This window comes from Chrysemys picta, chromosome 2 (assembly GCF_011386835.1).
Source record: "Chrysemys picta bellii isolate R12L10 chromosome 2, ASM1138683v2, whole genome shotgun sequence".
NCBI lineage: Eukaryota > Metazoa > Chordata > Testudines > Emydidae > Chrysemys > Chrysemys picta.
The window spans coordinates 97,017,716-97,038,961 of record NC_088792.1 but is presented as its reverse complement, the minus strand read 5'-3'; the positions used below and the strand labels follow the sequence as shown (position 1 = coordinate 97,038,961).

The 21,246-nt window shown below is 41.0% G+C and overlaps 1 protein-coding gene across 9 annotated transcripts in view; it reads right to left on the bottom strand.

Annotated features, from left to right (window-relative positions):
• Positions 1-21,246, bottom strand: part of SUGCT (succinyl-CoA:glutarate-CoA transferase) — a 488,382-nt gene that overhangs the window by 41,989 nt on the left and 425,147 nt on the right. The window lies entirely within an intron of this gene.

Sequence of the window (21,246 nt, the reverse complement as noted above, 5' to 3'; positions counted from 1 at the left end):
ATTTTTGATTTTCCATATGTTTTGTGAGAGTCTGTTTTAACTAGTTTAAGGGTGCATAGTTCATCTATGAATCAGAGCAAATTGTGAGCCCCAACTCGAGCACTAAAGCCCAGGGCTCCTATGAGTAGCTGGCTGATGACAGGCTCTGAAAGGGGAGGTTTTAGCTGCAGAACACCTTAAAAACTCCTCGCAGACGATAAACTACTAATTCCATACAGGCCTTCTTGTTGCAATAGAATGCACAACCAAGGGTGGTGGGCATTCAAATTCAACAGATAAAAATAGTCCAATCAGAGGGGGATGTAAATGAAGACGTTTTATATTTCTAGAATAAAGGAAGAATTAGAAGAAAGTTTAAAACTCTCAAAATTGAGAGGTAAAGAACATATCTTCTGATGTAAAATTAACCACTTTCCTGTTGACTCATTTGCACGTATGTATGTCAGTCAAAAAGAACCTTTGGTGCTGCCTCAGGTGCAATGATGGATTTCACCGAAATGTAATAACATAGATGTGATGTGTCTGTACTACAGATGCCAGAATGGAAGGGTTGCATTCAAAGGATTAAAGAAAAAACCTTACTGAAAAGGTTGATAGTATAAAACTTTTTTTCAACTAAAAAATTATTAACGATGCACAAGGGTTAGGGGTCAAATAGATCCATCTGTGGGGAAAAATGGTAATTTCAGAATATGTACCATTTCTTGAGAACCGAACCAAAAGTGTAAAGAAGTTCTACTGTTTAATAGACATTGCGGCTACAGTATAGATGACCTTAATTCATACTGTATGTGATTTGGATCTCTCCCTAAAAATATATAGTAGGAATAGAAGAAAAAACCCATTGATAGTAATTGGATGTAGGTTTTTATCATTTTTGTGCAGCATGCACACTAGCATAAAAAAATACTATTAATGCCATGTCCCAAATTTCATTGCATGGCAAGTGGTCACAAAAAAGTGTTAAGTACTCTTGTAAAATGTACATTATCTTAATGATTTGGCTTTTTTCCATTGGAAAGCTTTTCATTATTACGTAGACATGAATCAATATAGTCGTCTTTTTTTTTTATTGCTGACTAAATATTACTAGTGGGAGAGCACTTCTGGCAAGCAAACTGTATATCCATTATAACTTGAAGTTTAGGACAAATCTGCATTCTCTGCCAATGTGCCTCAATCATTATGTTTCAAAGTTGCAGTATTTAGAAGAGATTGGAAATATGAGACTTGTGGAATAAGCCAACATATAATCAAAACTCATAAACATGCACAATATAATGTTTTTCCTCCCTTAAAATGATGGTTTAAATATCATGACCACTGGATGGAGGGGCGGGGTGGAGAGAGAGAGTTGGGTACTGATTATGCTATGCAGATATAAATCTGAATTTCATACGACAGAGTAGTATTAGTGCAGTATTGAGGCTGAGATATTAAGTACTCAAAAATTGAGAAATTTCCAAAGTTATGGTTGAACATTCAAACCGGTACTCTTGTCTTTTGTGTGAAGTCTTTAAAACATGGTCCCTCTTTATATCACTATATAAATATCAAAAATATCATATATAATGCAACGTATATTATTTTATCCTGCATACCGTAATGTATGCACCATGCTGTATGACTCAGTTAAGTTCATCACTGAATATTTTCATTAACTTGTAGCTACCGTATTTTCCGGCGTATAAGACGACTGGGCGTATAAGACGACCCCCAACTTTTCCAGTTAAAATATAGAGTTTGGGATATACTCGCCGTATAAGACTACCCCTCTTCCAACGCACACCAAAAAAAAAAATTAAAAAAACATCAGATTTGATTTCAATATGGTAATTTTAATTCAAATGCTTATGACATACAGGTACTTAGCAGGAAAACTGTCACTTATAAACATAAGGCTGTTTGTCATCAAACATGTAAACATAAAACAGTGCAAGTGGATTAAACTTTTCCTAATTCACTCTAAAGCTGAAAGGAAGGATAAGACAATAAACCCATGGGAGCTGCCATGCTGTTTGTTTTCTAAGCTGTCAACCAAACTGGAACTGATGATGATAGGAGAAAGATAACAAACAAGAGAGAGAGAGCAAGTGCCGGGCAAGTCCCTGGCGAGTTAGCAACGCCCATCATAACTGCAAGCTACGGTATTTTTACAGGTTTTGCTGGCGTGACAGTTTCCCTTTAAAAGCCTTCAAAATCCTCCTGTTCGTCATCTGATATCATAAGTACATCAATGACATCTTGTGATACATTTGTAAGGCAGTCATCGTATGGATCGAATTCCGTATCAGATGGTGTGGTCTCAGCTTCGGCTTCCTCTTCATCTTGCCACAAGTAGTCGTCCTCCATGCCATCTAATGAATTTGATATGCCACACTTCTTGAAAGACTTGATTACTGTTTCTGCATCAATATCATTCCAGGCTTTTATGACAAACTTGCACAAAACATCCAACTGTGGAGCACGCATGTTTCCTCCTTTTGTGAATGACTTTTCGCCGCTAACCGTCCATTCATTCCACTGTTCTTGAATGCGATCTTTAAATGGCTTGTTTAGGCACACATCCAGTGGCTGTACCAACAATGTCAATCCTGCAGGAATAACTGCCGCATCTGTGTTTAGTCTTGCAAGCATTTGCTTGGTGCTGGGAGTTAAATGAGCCCTGAACATATCCCACACCAGTAGACTACATTTTTGAATAAGTCCACCTGGTCGCCTGCTCCATACATTATCAAGCCATAGCTTTACCCCTTCTTCATCCATCCAGCCTTTTTCATTCACATGTACAAAACAACCAACAGGGAACTTGAATTTCGGCATTGTTTTTCTTTTAAAAATAATCATTGGTCTCAGTTTGGCGCCATCAGCTGTGCATCCTAGTACCACTGTAAAACTGTAAAAATGTCCTGTTGTTTTAATTAAAATTGTTTTTTCACCTTTTTGATGGACAGTTTTATTTCCAACCATATCAAAATTCATTGGAGTTTCATCCATATTTCCAATACTACTTAACGCATAGCCATGTTTAGTGCGCTGTTGTATTACGTATCGATGGAAACTATTTACTTTGCTATCAAGATCTGCAGGTAATTTTGGGGCAATTTTCATCTTTTGCCTCAGTACCATATTATGCCTTCCCATGAATCTAGTACACCAGGATACAGTGGCCTTAAATCTGTTGCTGTGATCTGGGTTAGATTTGGCCCACTGAAGTGCAAACAAATGTATTTTATTTCGTGTCACTACATAACCGTTTTGGCGATGCTCATTCACCATGTCTGCTACATGTTTTTCGAGTTCTGGCCAATGTGGAGTGCCTCTTCTTAATGCACACTTACCCCTTGGCATACTCTTTAATGCTTTTTCATTTGCTTTCCAGTCCCGAACCATCTTTTCTGTTACTCCATATTGTCTTGCAGCAGCGCAGTTATTATGTTCCATGGCAAAGTTTACAACTTTAAGTTTGAAACTGGCTTCATATTTCTTTCTTCTTGCTGGTGGAGCCATGATGGGGTTTTGACTGTTGGACATTTGTATACTGTACTGTATGTACTGGTGCTATACTGTATGAACAGGTACAGATACTGGTGCTGTACTGTATGTGGTACCCAGTATACAACAACCAGCCAATCACGGCAAGCGATGTACCTTACCGGCGATTGGCTGGTTGTTGTATACAAAGCCTGCTTGGATTGGTCAGCTCTCCCTGCCTGCCCAGCCCTCCCTGTCTCCAAGACTATCAGAGCGGTAGCGCAAACACGCCTCTTTCACCCGTCTGGCCCGCCCTTGTATCCTATTACCTCCTTCTCTGCCTCTCAGATCTCGCACATGCGCGCCTGCGCCGCTTCACTGCAGTCCTCAGGAGCGAGATCTGAGAGGCAGAGAAGGAGGTACGGTAATAGGATACAAGGGCGGGCCAGACGGGTGAAAGAGGCGTGTTTTTCTGGGCACAGCGCCGCTCTCTCTCTTTTTTCCATACCCCGGGCGTCCCGGACGCCTGCAGCTTGCTCCGCCCTTCACTTACACCTTCCCGGTGAGGCGCCCCCTCACCTCGTCATCGGGCTGGGATGCGGCCGCGGCCGTTTTTGAGCTCCCCCCACCATATGCGGCGACCGCAGATTCTCCAGTCCGGCTCGGAAGTTTCAGCACCCGCCCTATAAGACAACACCCGGCGTATAAGATGACCCCCGACTTTTGAGAAGATTTTCCTGGGTTAAAAAGTAGTTTAATACGCCAGAAAATACAGTAATTTAAAAATTCAATCATATGTACAAAACCATTGAAAATGTTGCCTTAACTCAGCCAAAAATTCTACTACAAAAAACATTTTTCTCATATATAGAGAGAGAGTCTACTGAGGTTTTCACATTTCATTGTAATCAAAATTATTTTTTTAACAATACAATTAGCCTGAATTTGAAACTTATTCACAACTTTCTCAGGCATTTGTCTTCAATAATGCAATCTTTAGAAGCCAGCAGCAGCACATGCAAGTTCCTTGATGCTATTTGGTGGTGAATATTTGAAACACACTTTGTAAATGAAACGTCAAATTATATGACAAACACCAATTCTAACTGGATTGATGAGGCCTAGTGGTCCAATTTCACAGCTCTCTTCATTTGTCACATGCACTAAAGCTCTCAAGCTGAAAGACCAAAAGAAAAAAGTAGACCCACCAGAAATAGGTTGAAGAGCTAAGACACTGGACTGAGGCCTGGTCTATGTCTGAAACTTAGGTCAACAGCTACATTACTCAGGGCTGAGAAAAACTTCATGCCCTGTGCTACATACTTAGTGCGACCTAACCCCCACTGAAGATTTGGGGGTTAGCAGAATTCTTCCTTTGACCTAACTACCACCTCTTGGGAGGGTGGATTTAGTACAATGATGGTGAAAACCTTTCCATCGCTGTAGTAAGTATCTACACTGCAACTGTGCTGCTGTAGCACTTGTAGCATAGACATGTTCTACCACTGACACGCTGTGTGACTTTGAGCAAGTTATTTCATCTTTCTTTGCTTCAGTTACCACACATGTAGAAATAGGGATAATTATAGTCATGTCTCTTTATAAAATGTTTTTCCTTCTATAGATGAAAAGTTCTATATCTGATGCAAGAGCTAAGCATTATTATTGTAAATATACATGTAATTTTTTTATATAAAACTTCTATTTTTAAATGATGAAATAAATGTTTGTAAAATAAAATATGATTCTATTTTCTGAAACTCACAGCTGTCACCATCATCCAATTATCTGCATTTTATACACCAAGAGCACCTAATTCTCTTCTCACATCAATGTCATCCTGAGATAACTCTCTTGACATCATTGGTGTTACTCTTGATTTGAATTGGTGTAAGTGAGAAGAAAATTATGCTCAGACTTTGTAAATATACCTTATGTGGCACTTTGACTTACTTCTGGGTGTTCCTAGGGAAGAGAACAGCAGACTTTTAGAACTGTTTAAAAACTCTAATCACATTTCATGCCCTGCAACACAGCAACTGCCTACAAATCATCCCCATTACGTAAGAGACCTAGGACAGGTCTACATGAACACTTACTGCACGGCAACCTGAGTGTAAATCTATAGCGCTCGACATCCTGTGTGCTAGCTGTCCATGTGAAAAGCTGAAAGCTCCCTAGTGACAGACTGATATAACAGGATAATTGACTGGCTGTCAATAATTTCTATGTTTTTCTCTGAGGTAGCCTCTTTTTATTCCCAGTGGCACCCGGGAGCCCTGGATCCTTTAAATCGCCACCGGGCAACGCTAAAGGGCCTTCTGCCTGAGGCCCCGTCCCTTCCAGTTGAGCCCCCCCGTTCAGGACCCCGGCTGCCCTGCGTACTGGTAAGTCCCTTAAGTTACTTTAGCTCATGGAGATGGGATTCTTAGGCCCTGATTCTGTAACCCCATTGTAAGGGCCTGAGGAATGCACAGATGTGAGTGGCTTCCCCAAACCACCAGTAGGTCCTAGTGGACATGAACTGATTACAGCTTCTTACAGTTGCTTTGGAGAAATTACAGGTGTCTAGCTCAAGACACCCAACAGCACTGTGCTGCCTATGCTGCCATGGACAATAGCTGCAGACAACCACTAACAAAGAAAACAGCTCCATACCTAGGGTGTGGTGGAGGATGGTGATGAGCTGAATGGATGACCATTTTGGCAATAAAAATCTAGTTGCGTCAGAGCAGGAAATACAGTGTAGCTTTCCTCTTCTAATTCCTGTGGGAGTGTCACAGGGCAACTCTGTCTCTACGCAGTGTACTTCACTGCCTGGCCAGTTCATGTGGTCTCACAGTCACAAACACACAGCAGGGTGTTACCCTTTCACCACGTGTGTATTTATTCTTTTTTTCTTATAAAGTATCATAAAATCATAGGACTGGAAGGGACCTCAAGAGGCCATCTAGTCCAGTCCCCTGCACTCAAGGCAGGACTAAGTATTATCTAGACCATCCCTTACAGGTGTTTGCCTAACCTTAAAAATCTCCAATGATGAAGATTACACAACCTTCCTAGGCAATTTATTCCAGTGCATAACCTGCCTGACAGTTGGGAAGTTTTCCCTAATGTCCAACCTAACCCACCCTTGGTACAATTTAAGCCCATTGCTTTTTTGTCCTCTCCTCAGAGGTTAAGGAGAACAATTTTTCTCCCTCCTCCTTGTAATAATCTTTTATGTACTTGAAAACTGTTATCATGTCCCCTCTCAGTCTTCTCTTCTCCAGACTAAACAACCCCAGTTTTTTCAATCCTCCCTCATAGGTCATATTTTCTAGACCTTTAATCATTTTTGTTGCTCTTCTCTGGACTTTCTTGAATTTGTGGTGTTCAGAACCGGACACAATACTTACTTGTCTTGCTTACAACACTCCTGCTAATACAACCCAGAATAATGTTTGCTTTTTTTGTAACAGTGCTTCACTGTTAACTCATATTTAGCTTGTGATCCGTTATGATCCTCAGATCCATTTCCACAGTACTCTTTCCCAATATATCACTCAAATTGTGCCAGCTTCTAGGAACTCTGAAGTTAGCTTTGTTTGACAGCTCTCAGGCTCAGAATTCTCTGAAAGTGAAGGGTTCCAATGGAAGTTTCAAGGATTCACCACTAGGATCTTATGCTGTGATAAGGGACTCCTTAGGCATTACTTACAATTTCTGTATTTGTTTTCCCTACCCTCCTTCTCAGTATTCCAGAAAGTACTTAAAAAGTAACGAAGTTCAGGACAGAATTCTATGCTATAGTCCATCCAGACTAGAGCTTCACTCGATCTGCCAATTCTTTATATATTTCCCTGTAGTAGGTGGAGACTGGAATCAATGACTGAAATGCAGGGGGAGGAGAGAGGCAACTCAACAGTCAAAGATTCTCTGATGATCGCATGCTTACTGTCATTAAATCCTAGCAAAAAGCAAGATTTGAGGAGCAGACCATTAAACTCCTGCTCTCAGGTTTGAAATAAAACAACGAATAAATCCTACAACAGGGTTTATAGGGACATTGATTTGTGGGCATAATCAAAGCCAGGAAGTAAAAATTCCCTTTCAGGAATTAAACCACTAATCCTTGACTAGCTAGCTAGGAAAGTAGCAGAGGTAAACATACTACCACTATTAAAATCCATGTCTCATCCTTGGCTTCTGTATTCCCTGGAGTGGCTGGAAACAGAGAAATTGGAATACTAGCCAGACCTGCCTCCCTTGTCAAAATTACTGAGCCCAAATATGACTCCTGTTGGGAAATTAGGGCCAGATTTTAAAAGACATGCATTTCTGTCAGACTTTTTCAAAAGGCTGTGCTCACGCAACAGAAATATCTGCTTAGTGCGCATAGTTGGGGTCTTTATGCACAAATGAGGTCTGTCAATTGCAAATGGGTAATTGCACACATACATCTTTGAAACTCTGTCACTTAATGTTTTTTAAATCAGAAAGCCTCTACTGACAACTATTCTTGCCTTTATAGTTTCTTACACCATGTTTCTGAAAACAGCTGTTACCCTGTAGGAGATATTAAAATCTCATTCTGTTTTAAAGGCTCCTTAGTCAGATTTAGTCTTTACATTAGTTCAAATACAGTGAAGTATTGAAGTAAGCCCTGTTTATAGGGGAAAACAGCCACAAATGTTTAGGTTAAAAAGACATAGGCCCTAAACTGTTTCAATTTTAAGGGATAAGTGGACACCAACTTGTGAAATCCATTCCCCTCCAACGACCTGACTTATCTGCTTTAAAATCAAGGGTAAATTGTTTTTACCATTGTTCAGTCTATTCTAGTTTTAAATATGTTAAAAAACACTATTCCATAGCCTAACAGATCTCTCTATTAGGAGAAACATTTTTTCTCATACAGGCCCTGATCCAATGCCCAATGACTTTCAACCAACTTTGGATCGGGCTGTTACATTTTCTGTCTTGATTTTATCCCTTTACACATTGTTATACCTCCTTTTACAAAGCGAAATAATTCCTCATCGTTCGCTGGTATTTAGATACTTTGAATATTTGTAGACAGCGGTGGCTGGTGCCCAGAGTGACTGGTAAGGCTGCAAGCTGCCCTACACCTCCGCTCCTATACTCCCCTCCAATGCCCTACATTCCTCTGCAGGATGGTCATGTATTCAGAGTGGAAAAACTGGGATACTGTTCTGGGTATTACTTGGAAGCATTTGGTGAGGGATAAAAGAGGTTGGTGGGGACGTAGGAGAAAAGACGCCTGCACCTTTGTCCCTCTCTCATTTCTTCCCCCGTTCAACATGAAAAACTAGAACACTTTAGCATAAAGAGTAGGGTGAGAGAAAACAGTATTTATCCCTCTGTCTTCTCTTCACTGTCTCTTCTAGCCCCAGCCTCTCTCCCTTTATCCTAACTTCCATTCTACCATCCCCCACCGCTATTTCTCACCACTCCAAATCCCTCAACACCCTTGTTCCACAACTGACTCCAACAACAACCACCTGTGCACTCCCTAAAAGCCCACAAAAAAACAAAAGAAATAACAGTTAAAAGTTATACAATGCAGCGCTTCCTATATTCAAAAAAAGAGAAGAGCCAAAGACCCCAGGAATTCTGTTATGGGCCTTGCTATGTCAATCTAATTAATGTATGAGGCGCTCAGATATTATAATGGTAGGTGCTGTACAAAACTGGATGGATGGATGAACAGGCATAAGTACAAAACATTGGGTTTGGAGTTGATAGGTAAGTGGGTAGAATGAATGCATACAACTTGATCAAATCAAATAATCAAAATTCACTGGACCACCCAAAGCAACCTAAAGATTAGAAGCATGAGCGCATGATCTATTCTTCTATTCATATTAGAAAAATACACATCTGAGGAAAAATAATCTGAAACACAAATATTTATGGGAAAGAAAAGTCCAGAAAATAGTGACATTGGCATAGACTTTGTGATGACACTGGAAAGCAAATTAAATGTGAATTTGAAGGGCAACACGACAGCAGCACAGGTCAATGCAATTTTTAACCATGCATGCAGAGGCATCTAATATCACCATGCTAGGCAACAATAGTCTTTCTTAATTCTGCTCTGATGCAACCACACCTAGGATTCAGTTTCAGGCACAACATTAATAGAAAAAAGCTGTGGAGTGTACAAGGAAGATCAGCTAAAATGATCAGAAGTTTTGACCAACTGACTAGGAAGAAAGATTTCAAAAGTTAAATATATTTAACTTGGATAAGCAACAAGAAGGGCATAAAGCAGTATGGACAAGTAATAGCTTCTCCACAGTTAAGGATAAAAACTGAGCTTAAAGCATTGGCCTGCTAAACCCAGGGTTGAGAGTTCAATCCTTGAGGAGGCCACTTAGGGATCTGAGGCAAAATCAGTACTTGGTCCTGCTAGTGAAGGTGGGGGGCTGGACTTGATGACCTTTCAGGGTCCCTTCCAGTTCTATGAGATAGGTCTCTCTCTCTCTCTCTCAACCAATTTCTGCTAAATCCACAAAAAGACTCGGATTAACTCTCCTGTGGGCCCGGGGCTATTAGATATTGTGAGGCCCCTGTATACAAGTCTTTTTCCTACTTTAAAACAAAATGATCACAATTATGGCATCAAGGCTATTAATGCTATACTAAACTTGCCTTTTAATTAACATAAAGCCGTTCTGTTGTTACATTTCAGTCTTAAAACTTAAAATTGGTTCTCGGCCAATGGGAGCTGCGGGGACGGTGCTGGGGGTGGGAGCAGCATGTGGAGCTGCCTCCCACTCCCCCCACCCCCACCAGGGGCTGCAAAGATGTGCCAGCTGCCGAACACTTCCAGGAGCCACGTGAGTAGGGTTACCATATTTCAGCAAGCAAAAAAGAGGACGGGAGGAGCCCCGCCCTAGCCCCGCCCCTGCCCCTCCCACTTCCCGCCCCCCCAGAACCCCCAACCCTCCCCCCGTTCCTTGTCCCCTGACTGCCCCCTCCTGGGACCCCTGCCCCTAACTGCCCCCCAGGACTCCACTCCCTATCTAAGCCTCCCTGCCTCTTGTCCCCTGACTGCCCCAACCCTTATCCACACCCCCACCCCCAGACAGACCCCTGGGACTCCCACGCCCCATCCAACCACTCCCCACCCCCTGACAGCCCCCCCCCCCAGAACTCCCAACCCATCTAAACCCCTCTGCTCCCTGTCCCGACTGCTCCGATCCCTCTCCCCACTCCTGCCCCCTGACAGCTCCCCCCCAGAACTCCCAGCTCCCCACCCCCCCACTCCTTGTCCCCTGACTGCCCCCTCCTGGGACCCCTGCTCCTAACTGCCCTCCAGAACCCCACCCCCTACCTAAGACTCCCTGTTCCTTGTCCCCTGACTGCCCCCTCCTGAGACCCCTGCTCCTAACTGCCCTCCAGAACCCCACCCCCTACCTAAGACTCCCTGTTCCTTGTCCCCTAACTGCCCCCTCCTAAGACCCCCCCAACTGCCCCTCAGGACCCTACCCCCTACCTGTACCCTGACTGCCCAAAACTTTCTCCACTCCCCCCAAAAAGCCCCCCCCCGTTTCTTGACTGCCCCTCCAGAACCTCCCTGCCCCTTCTCCTGCCCCCTGGCCCCCTTACCCTGCTGCTCAGAACAGGGTGTTGGGCTCTGTGCGAGCCGGACACGTGGCTAAGCTCCCCAGCACAACAAAACCCGGTCCCTGGCCCTGCACAGTGCTGCCGGACCGGGCTGCAGGGGAGAGCTGCCCTTGTATCAGCACAAAGTGCTCTCGCTCCCGTTTTGCTACGCTGCATGGCAGAAACCGCTCCCAGTTGCAAAAGGGGGAGGGCTGCACTTTGTGCTGATACACTTGCTCAGAATGCAGGGCGGATCCGGCTCCTCTACAGCTGCTCCGGAGTCCAGCCCGGGACTTTCCTGCAGCCCTCCCAGCCGCTCGCTCTGCTCTGCCGGGGGAGGGGGGAAATCCCGGACATTGTGAGTGCTTTACAAATTCCCCCCGGACGCTATTTTTAGCACAAAAAGGAGGACATGTCCGGGTAAATCCGGACGAATGGTAACCCTACACGTGAGGCCACTGCATGCAGACAGCCTGCATGAGCCCTGCTGCGCCACTGGACTTTTAGCGGCCTGGAGATTGCGATCGACTGGCAGCAGCTCCAGGATCGACCAGTCAATCATGATCGATGGGTATACCACTGAATTGTATATAATTATGGATTTATTTTTGCAGGGCCCCTCTTAGCCCAAGGCCCTGGGCTGCAGCCCCGAAAGCCCCTGCGTTATCCGGCCCTGTCCACAAATAAAGGAATGTTGTCTTCAAATATTGTGTAGGTCAGGTTAGGGGATGAAGAAGATTTTTTCTATCTGTCTAAGGTAGTTACATGACCCATCATTGCAGTATCTGAGTGCCTCACAATCTAATGAATTTATTCTCACAATATCTCTGTGAGGTAGGGCCCTGCTATTTATTCCCATTTTACAGGTGGGGAACTGAGGCATAGAGAAGCAAAGTGTCTTGCGTACGGTCACACAGAATGTCTCTGGTGCAGCAAGAACTGAATCCAGGTATGCCAAGTGCTATGCTAGTGCCCTAATCACTGGAGCATCCTTCCTCACCTCCTATTAAATGTGAGATGATGTAAGCAAGAGATTCTTAAATTATGACACCTTAAAAATAGAGGAGTACATCATAGTCTAAAATGTCTTCTTGCTTTTTTTATTCTTTTCAATATAAATGCAGAAAGAAAAGAAATAACCTTAGTTTAGCGGACTTGCCCAGTCAAGAGTAAATACAAAAGGGCAAAGAATAGTTATTAACATTTTAAATAACAACTTCAGAATGACAAACTGGATTCAATAGCCTTAAATTAGGGTGCCAAAAAAGTTTTCATTCAAAAAAAGGTCTCTAAAATTATTCTATCCAGAGATAGACCTAAACATATAAACCAATCACTACAGAGGCCTGTCAATGGAAAATATTAACACCAAAATGGAAATTAATCAAGACAAGCTGTACTGTAAATTAAGACACACAAAAGAAAGTGGTGGTCACCACAGATAGAAAATTCTTCTAATGCTTTTTAATCAGATTCCAACCTGAGAATAAAAAGTCAGAGAAAGTTAAAATCAAGTTTATTTAGATTCATCTAGATGGTGTGAAGAACACCATACTCCTTTGCTGCTGATTCCAACCTCTGCTAGTCCCTCTTATGCCTCTCCTGTGGACTTTCTAACATGCTCATTTTGCTGCTCAAATCTTTATATTGTACCTTCTCATTATGTAATTTCTATATAGAAAAAACCTCTCTCTCCACTGACACTCTGTACTTATATAACTTTTTGAAATTAAGTGTAAAATATATGTATATATATAAATACACATATATTTTATATGAAATATAAAGCTTTAATCAGTAAAGTGAGCACTTTATATGTTCTCGGTATGTGTGTGTACAAATACACATACACCTTACAACATAGGACTTACAAAACTCAATCTATCTTGCTTTTCAACAAGAAAGGTAAGAAGTGTTTTCATTCATGGGGAGAAAACGTTGCGTACTAGAGAACTCTTTAATCCAGAGGAGAAAGGCATACAAAACCCAATTGCTGAAAGTTAAAGCCAGATAAATTCAAATTAGAAATAAGGCACACTTGGGGTATGTCTACAAAGTAAAAAACAAACAAACAAACATGCCAGTGAGTCTCAGAGCCTGAGTCAACTGACTTCGGCTTGTGCTATGTGGCCAAAAATACGTGTAGATGTTCAAGCTCGGGCAGGAGCCCGGGCTATAAGGCCCTCCCCTTCACTGGGTCTCAGAGCCCAGGCTCCAGCCCAACTCCAAATGTCTATACACACCCCACAAGCCCAAGTCAATTGACTCAGGCTCCAAGACACACTGCCGCAGGGTTTTTTTCCTGCTGTGTAGATGTACCCATATCTAACAGAGAGAGTGATTAACCATTGGCCCAAACTACCAAGGGAAGTAGTGGATTCCCTATCTCTGTATGTCTTCAAATCAAGACTGGATGCCTTATTGTAAGCTATGCTTTAGTCAAACATAAGTTATTGGGCCCAGTACAGCAGGTAACTGGTGAAATTCTATACAAGAGGACAGACTAGATGATCTTATGGTCACTTCTGGCCTTAACATCTATGAAAATATGCTCACTTATAACAATTTAAATCCAGCTATTCACTCCACTCCTGGGATAGGGCTATGGAGGGCTCTTTTTGGAAATGGGGGGTAGGGCTTGTTTGTTAGGAAGATATGTGGTGGGAGCATGCAAGTGGACTTGTACACTCATCCCAGTGTTCTAGGATTACGGGAAATTCTCTAAATGTTTAAAACATATTCTGACATTTAATTAAACTAAACTTTTGAATTGACAGTGGATTCTTTTTCTTATCCAATAATTATTAAAGATCATAAAGATATACTTGCAATTTATGGGCGCTGAAGTAATTTGGCTGTTTTACAATGCACCCGAGGCACACATCTATATCTTTACAATCACACACCCTGTGCTGTGTGAGCACCTGGCTGTGCTTGGTCACAGAGGAAGGGGATAGGAAAGTGCTTTCTGAGCTATTTGAATGGGCAGAGGTGAGGGACTATTTTGTGCAAAACAACAAAAATATTGTTTTTTGTTCCTAAACAAAACTGAATTCCAGAGACATATATGACAGCTGCAATAAATGTTACCTCTGGTGAGAGGATAACGCTTTAGCCAAAATGGTTGCCTAAATAATTCCATTTCTTTAGTTTGATTCAGATGTATGACTGAGTGCAGAAAAGTGTATCATTGGAAAAGTTTCTAGTGTAAAACAAAGAAAGCCAGATAGTAACTCACTGTAGATGGAGAAAAAAATAATGAAAATCTTTTCATCCCTAGCAGTAAAACTACTGCCTAAATAATATGCAGAGTTACACTCACAAGTTTTATTTTATTCAGTACTGTATCATACAGAATAGGTGGGAGTGCTCTCTTTTGTTTTAAGAAAATATCCTTCTGTCATTTTGACTTCAAAAGCAGAAAGAAACATGTGCTATAAAAAAACTGCTTTGACTGCCACATATGTATATTACCTAAAGAGAGACTTAAATAAAAACTCTAAGGTCTGCAAAGAGCAATGTCCAGCTGAGACGAGCTAAACACAAGGGCAGACTCACTATTGGCTCAGCTGACAGAACTGCTGTCTGCGGAACATAAAATTCCTAGTTCCAGACCATGCCATAGTGATGCGTAGGATGCATGCACTGCCAATCTGGATTCAGGGAAAGGTGTGATGGTCCCCAAGAATGGAAGTCACAGCAATGGGTAAGAGTAGGGTGACCAGATAGCAAGTGTAAAAAATCGGGACAGGGGTTGGGGGGATAATAGGTGCTTATATAAGAAAAAGCCCCCAAAATCGGGACTGTCCCTATGAAATCAGGACATCTGGTCACCCTAGGTAAGAGGCAGCTTACTTATTCTTCTCTAGTAAGTGGGGAAGCATTGATTAAGGTGCAAAGGCCATTCTACTGTTTAGGGGGGTAAAGCACTTTAAAAAATGCTAAGAAAACATGCCGGAGGAGTAAGGAGGTTTACTATTTATCCTTCACTTTAAAAGAAATGCTATCACATTCCAAATTAAAATATCACACTTAAAAAAAAAAAAAAGTCCTTTACTCTTCTGAATAATCCCCAAACTCAGAACATATTCCTTACCTTCCCCACTACCTCATTTCTGGTTTTGCAATCAGTACCAATCTACTGTTTATATATATATTTTAAGATTTTTTGTAAAGTATTTTGAGGATAGCCAAGTGAGATGACATACATCATTTCTGTGGAGTTCCTGCAATGGTACTGAATTCCTCAAAATTGAAATCAGCTCTGCAAATGTAAAAGACATAAACAGTCAGCGCTGATGACTAAAAAAGGCGAATGAGGTAACGGTAATGCTGGTGAAGCTGTTTGTCTCCAATGTGCCATAAATAGTGAAGTGAAATTAAAATTTTTCAGTCAACATTAGCTATGCACACGCGCACACACAAAAACACACCAAGAATGTGTGATGAGAAGCAGACAGGATCAGAAGTTCAGGCAGGGGCTCTTGTAGAGAATTGCTGGGATGTTTTATTTTGTTGTTGTTCCCGTAGCGCGAGATCTCCTAGCTGCAGGAAACAATGTATCGTAGCGCAGATTTCTTTAATTTCCTGCAAAATCCCTCAATGCAGGACAGCACTTTTCAATGAACAGTCTCTGCCATATATCTAGTCCTACTGAATCTTCCCCCCTTTCCCAACACTAAAAGATTGAAAAGACGACGGCATAGTTAACAACAGTCTGAGGTTTCTGGCAAGTTGATTCAATTCAAGGAAATCCCATCGCAGTTTTCTCCTTTATAATCAGCCTGCCTTGTTTTCCTGGGCAAAATAAATATATCAAAAAAGCACTTGACACTTCAATAACACCTTCCTTCTGAAGATAGCAAAGTGTTTTTCAAATGTTAATAAATTAAGACTCAAAACAACACTCCTGTTAAGTATGTAATTGTTATTTTGACCCAAAGTCGTCTGTGGCACAAAAAAGAAGACAATCCAGATTTCCTGACACCCCATCCTGTCCCTTAACCAGATGTCCATGATTTTTCTGTAACTGTGATATAACAACTTGCTATCATGGAACCACCTATGATGTAACCAGTCCTAGACTATGACACCCATGAATGAATCGGACAGTAGGAACAGGCTGATTATGAACAAAAATATTCTTCTCTTCTTTTCACACAATATATTTGTAATCCACAATGACAAGAGAAGTAATACAGGAAAAAGGGACAGTTCTACACAGTGGGTGGGCTAATCAGTGTAGATGCTCTGAACATAGCCCCAGATTCAAGTGGGAGGAGCTTTTGTCCTGTTTCATGGAAAAGATGAACCATATGTAAGGTGACTCGCTTAGCCCACAGAGGCTGAGTCTGCACCAAAAAGGAATACTGCACTGAGTCTGGATCAATCCTTCAAACACATATAAATAATCTCAAAACACTGAAGGAAGCCTGTGCCAGAATGCAAGATATAGGACTGTTCCCCTTCACTCTAAGTCCAGCCCACTCAAAACTAAGTTGCCACTGTTCAACGTTTCACACATATATCATTACATCAGCAAACAGCATGTTTCAAGGCACCTCTCCCCAAAGACTCTCACTTATCACATCCATGATATCTGCAAACACAATGGGGCTCAATGTTGAACCCATTGCAGGCCAGCGTTTACTGGAAATTCTCTACTGTAGCCTCTTTTAGTTTGACTACAGTAATCACTCCATCGTACATATCCTGGATAAGATAGACATATCCTTCTGGCATGCTTCTCCATTGCAAACTCCACCAAACTAATTCTCTTAACATAAGAACATAAGAAAGGCCGTACCGGGTCAGACCAAAGGTCCATCTAGCCCAGTATCCTGTCTACCGACAGTGGCCAATGCCAGGTGCCCCAGAGGGAGTGAACCTAACAGGCATTGATCAAGTGATCTCTCTCCTGCCATCCATCTCCATCCTCTGACAGACAGAGGCTAGGGACATCATTCCTTACCCGTCCTGGCTAATAGCCATTAATGGACTTAACCACCATGAATTTATCCAGTTCTCTTTTAAACTCTGTTATAGTCCTAGCCTTCACAACCTTCTCAGGTAAAGAGTTCCACAAGTTGACTGTGCGCTGCGTGAAGAAGAACTTTCTTTTATTTGTTTTAAACCTGCTGCCTATTAATTTCATTTGATGACCCCTAGTTCTTGTATTATGGGAATAAGTAAATAACTTTTCCTTATCCACTTTCTCCACATCACTCATGATTTTATATACCTCTATCATATCCCCCCTTAGTCTCCTCTTTTCCAAGCTGAAGAGTCCTAGCCTCTTTAATCTCTCCTCATATGGGACCTGTTCCAAACCCTTAATCGTTTTAGTTGCCCTTTTCTGAACCTTTTCTAGTGCCAGTATATCTTTTTTGAGATGAGGAGACCACATCTGTACGCAGTATTTGAGATGAGGTTCACAATTGCACACCTTCTCCAGATCCACAAAGACCACATCCAATTGCCATCTCTTTTCTGTGAATGTCTCCATGAGAATTTGTAGCACAAATATGGCATCAATTGTGATCCTTTCTGGCATGAATCCATACTGGCCTTTCCAAATTTCAACCATGCCTCTTAGGCCCTATGATGAGGATGTTCAAGGCAAACACCTTAAATAAATCTTGTTTGGAAAGTAGGGCTCATCAGCCTTGGCAGGCAGGTCATCTACGAGACCGAAAACTCCATTTTCAAACCAATGGTGTCAGGCTTGGACAGCCGACCTGTCAAGCTCATCCAACAGATGTGCTCATGAGTGTTTCTACCTTAAAAGGTTAATAAAGTGGATTGTATACAATCCTGTCTGTCAGGTTTAGGTTTTTGTTGTTGTTGTTTAACTATTTAAAAAAAAAATTAGTGATAAAAGGCAAGTTTTTAAAGGCCAAATGGTATCTTGGATAATGCAGATGTTGGGAAAGTTGTTATTTGGGCTTTCAAAGTCATATATGAAATATACCATAATTGGACAGATTTGGACAATAGTTCATGCTATAAAAACAAATAGGGGCTGGTGTATATTATATCCTATGTAGCCATTACAAATACATTGCCCAGTGGCCCATACAAAGCAAGAGAAAATGCTGTTTTGGTGGGAAATGAATTGATGTTCTTCACCAGAAGAGTTTGGGATTAAATAAGATTCCAAGGCTTCCTCAACTTTGTTCATTCATTTAATTTGGCTGCCCCAATACCATCCAGTGAGATCTGGGTTATCCCCTATAGCTAACCTCTCTCTTCCATTATTTTTCTGTCCTCAAAGGGTCTGTAGTGCTTTCCATTCATTTTCTTAAACATATTTAACTCCTCTTCCAGATCTCTGTGTATCCATCCATCTCACTAGATTCTTATATGGCATCTACAGCTGTGGTATCTGAGTGCTGAATGAAGATGTTAATTAAGACCAGGTAAAAACAATCAACCTGCAAAGAACCACACACATTTTTATTCATCTTTTTAAAACTTCTCTTACAGCTTTCTGCAAAACAATCTCTCCAGTCAGAACAAATGAGCTTCCTTCTTCTATATCTAAGATCTATATCTAAATCTATACAAGAAGATCTTAACAATACTTTTACTAATAGCAGTAGCATGTATGTACAAAGATGTCCTTAAATAAAGAGTAATATTACCACCCTTCTAGAAGTAGAAAATACCAAACTATTAAGTTATATCTTGACTAAAAACAACACAAATGAATACAAATATATTTCTAACAATTTACCTCCTCCACCACGAAAACTCATCAATACCTGATGTGTTGTTCTAAGTATTAAATACCTTAAGAGCATGGGAAAACATACAGAACTAATGCTTGCCATCTCTCATTGGCATACAGTATATCTCAACTGGGGACTACAACAAGAAGGAAGCATTCAGAATCCTGCCTTTAAATGGAAGAAACACCAAATGTAGTAGCCCTATAAGCAATATTCAAAAGATAATTAAAATCAAGAGATGGGCCTACATCAAAAAATTCAAAGGTGAATTCCTAGCTTCACTGAAGTAAATGGCAAAATTCCTATTAACTTAAGGGAGCCAAGATTTCACCCAAAATGAAGACCCAGATCTGTATTTGAACTCACCCACAGTCTGGGGGTGTTTGGATAAGGGTGTTGGTTAAACCCAATATAATAGAAAGACAGAGGCCAGCCACAAAATTAAATGATAAAAATCTTCCAGTATGAGTACTCACTCATTCCTAATAAGTGTATTGCTGCATTCGGAACTTTGCTTAGCAACACAAAAGGCTATCTGTCAAGAACTTCAGGTGTGATGTCTGCTTCACCTATTTCATCTATTAAAATTTGTCTAGATGTGGACCAGAGATAACAGTCATTCCAGTTTGGTCTACGGCCCATAGCCTCCCCCCAATGCTATTATGGATATATATATGTGTTTGCAATATAAGATTCATTGTCCAGCATCTATACTGAAATCTGTTTTAAGCAACTTCAAGTAGAAACCATTCATACAGTGGAGGTGGTCTCTATCTAACAGTTGAATATAATTGCACTGGAAACTACTTAGAAATACTTTTAAATGGATGTTGAGGATGGGATTGCCTATTGGAGGTTGCTTTGGTGCAGTTTTCACTCTTAGCCAAAGATGTATCTCTGACCTGGGTAATTGGAGGATGCTCCTAAGGTCTACCATTAACAGTAATCAAGCTCTTAATGTCATTTCCAAGTTATGGGCAGAGCCATACAGTGTCATTATGTTTACCCTCCTTCCCCTGCTCCATGCCAAGATAGGAAATAATTCTGCTTTTCCTGTTCAACTGTCCAATGATCGTTTCAGCCATCTGCTTTAATACAAAAAGCCCTTCATAGAAGCCCATCTAAATAGCAAACCGTTAGAGAATAAGATGATTTATTTTAGTTTCACTGCACTGTCACAAGTTTTGAGTTTTAATAACGTAAAAAAAAACATAAGGATTTGGGAAGTACTGTAGCTTACCTATGTGAAAAGTTTCTTTCCTGCCAGTGCTTTCTATCTCTGCTGACAGACATTAGAACATTCCTTTCATCTCCTTTCTCTTCTTGCAGTTTAACTTTGCCCCTGAAGGAGTATTTTCTTTCTCAAAGATAGATTATGTATTGCATGCAACATGAAAATTTACACACTTTTCCTGTTGCCATCTGCAAGGTTTTTCTACCTGTTTTTTTTTTTAATTGAAACCAAAAACCTTGCTTGTCTTTTCATTATAGATAGACAAAAGGGATTAAACTTTTTTCTTGAAGAGTAAAATATTAAGAGGTGCATTTTCATAAACGCTCATTTGAATTGTGGAAACATATTAGAGTATTTTCTCCCAAACTTCTCAACCTGGTGAGGCCCAAGTGTGGGCCACAATGTGTGACAAAGACCAAAAATGAAGCAGACAAAAAAATTATTCATGCAGGAAAATATTGAATCATATGGGGTTCATTCCTCTCAAAAAACTCTTTTCTGTAACTGTGTGACTCCAGGATGTGCAACTTAAGAAAAACTTTATGGGTCAAATTCTTCCTACAGCTATGTGTGTGCAACTGAGCTGAAATTGATGGGAATTGGGTGCATGTATCAGAGGCTGGTATTTGGCACTGAATGTTTTTACATAAAGAGATGACATTATAAAAATAAAGCTGAAAGATGCTCTGCATGGAGAGGGGGGAAAGGGAAATCTGTGAGAAAGGAAGGTTTAGGGAAGCAGCAAGATTTGAGTGTTCAGCATTGACCTAACTGCTCCTATTAAAATAGATAAGAGTTTACCATTTACTTCAGTGGAAGAAGACTTAGGCCAACTATGATAGCTTGTCCAGTCTCAATTAGAAAGAAACATAAAGGGCCTGTTCACATCTCCTATAGTCCTCAGAAACTCCTTGTTAAAGAAGTAAGAACAGCTAACCAGACTTTTTCATTGCAGAGCCTGCTGTCAAGCAAAAGCCCATGCTTCAGGATGAGTGGCCCCTTTTTTGTTTTGCTTTTACAATAAAAAGTCCCAAAAGCAGAGTTTACACAACAGTCAGAGTAAACCTAAATCAAAACCATATTCACATAGATGCTTTAACAGTAATATTTCCAACAATGGGGGTTTGCAAACACTATCAAAGTCATGTTCATATTTTAGGAGACGCGAACTACCAAATTCATGAACTGGTCCAA